The sequence below is a fragment of the Colobus angolensis genome, unplaced genomic scaffold (assembly GCF_000951035.1).
Source record: "Colobus angolensis palliatus isolate OR3802 unplaced genomic scaffold, Cang.pa_1.0 Scaffold345, whole genome shotgun sequence".
NCBI lineage: Eukaryota > Metazoa > Chordata > Mammalia > Primates > Cercopithecidae > Colobus > Colobus angolensis.
Genome location: NW_012116766.1, coordinates 1,605,368 through 1,607,217, shown reverse-complemented (window position 1 = coordinate 1,607,217; position 1,850 = coordinate 1,605,368).

Here is a 1,850-nt window from a genome sequence, read left to right as displayed (position 1 = left end):
CACTGCAAGCTCCGCCTCCTGGATTCACGTCATTCTCCTGCCTCAGCCACCTGAGTAGCTGGGGCTACAGGCGCCCGCCACTACGCCTGGCTAATATTTTGTATTTTTTAGTAGAGACGGGGTTTCACCGTGTTAGCCAGGATGGTCTGGATCTCCTGACCTCGTGATCTGCCTGCCTCGGCCTCTCAAAGCGCTGGAAATATCACCTCTTTACAGACAGTGTTTCTGATCATCTTCTCCAAGCAGATGCCGCTTACTCCTCTTTGCCATTGCACTCACCTATTTTCTTCACATCATCTCTTGCAAGTTCTGTGTATGTAGACTTTAAGAAATGACCAGTCATCCCTTTTGGGCTGTAACTTCAAGAGTCCATGTCTGTTTGGTTCTTCAGTGTTCATTTACTACAGATCATTGCACATAGCACTCAGTAAATGTTTATTAAATAAATGTTGAATGAAGGGTTTTATGGAATGAAAGTATTTCCCACCACCTTAATTCTTTATTTATCTCCTTGATTAATGTTTGTTGTTTATGATAACTTTTCAAAATTTATTAAATTTAACCAAATTATTGCTATTTTAGTGGAAAACATTATCTTCTCATCTTTAAAAACAAAAGAATTAGCATCAGAGTTCCTTTTGGAAAGAGAACTTTTGCTCTAGAAAAATAGCTATATAGGCCACTTCAGCTGGGTTAGGAGAAACACCAAAAGTATGGCTTATATCATTAAAATGGAAAAATGCTGCTAGGTGAAATGTTCAACTGAATATGTTTGTCGTAATCTGAGGCTGGAGGAGGGAGCCGTGTCACGTGGTGAGACTCTGAAACTTTCTAAGAAAGGACTTAACAATTAAGCAGATGAACAGTTTCTTGAAGCAGGGTAGTCAAAATCTTTAGAGAGCACAGTTGTCTAATATCTGCTTTAAAGTTGTTAACATGTTCTGACATAAATTGCTTTTATAGCATCAAACTTTGGAAAAATCTGCATCTCTCTTTCGGGGTCTTAATCTCTGGAGTATTGTTCTTATTTTTGTTATCAATTGAGAATGTGACTCATATGTCTGCACCTTTTCCAAACCCAGTCAAGTCTGGAGAAACACCTGCTAAATATAAAATCCACATACTTAAGGGCATTTACTTTTTCTCAATACACCAAACATGCAGTTAAAAAGTGAATGTCATGAAGTGGACATTTGAAAAAATCATTCCTTCCTTGAGATGTAAAAATTAGTAAGGAAAACTCAAGTTTTACCTTTTTGGTTCAAAAATTATAGGTGGGTAATACCTTGTTAAAATATATAAATTCATAAATTATCATGATTGCCAAGCCACACATAAAATTATGCTTTTGCTTATACAAAATGAGCCTGATTATACGTTTACAGTTCTGTGGGCATGATGGCTTGCCCTCTTAAACCTCAGAGGAGAGAAAATTCTCCTCCAGCTACTATTTTGCAGAAAAGTATCTCTTTCTTTGAGATGCCTGTAATACATGGCTGAAGAACAGATTCAAGGAGGGCTTTCGAAATGGGTTTAAAGCAGGTTCATATCTGGTTTTTCAGCTGATTTTATATTCACATATTTTCTTTTGAATTACTCAGTTTTGCTTTAGTTGTCCAGTGTTCTGCACCAGGATTATTTATGTTCAGCTGAGCCTCAAGAAAGAAATGTACAGGGAGATGGTAATGATTAGAGGAAAAGAGCATAGGATTTATACTTTGGAATCAGCCACAACAGGGATGGCTTAGTCATGTTGCTTAACATCTATGAAAATCATTTTGCTCAACTGTAGAACAGATTTATTCATGATTACTTCTGCTACATTAGGCAAATAAGGGTACATTTTGAGA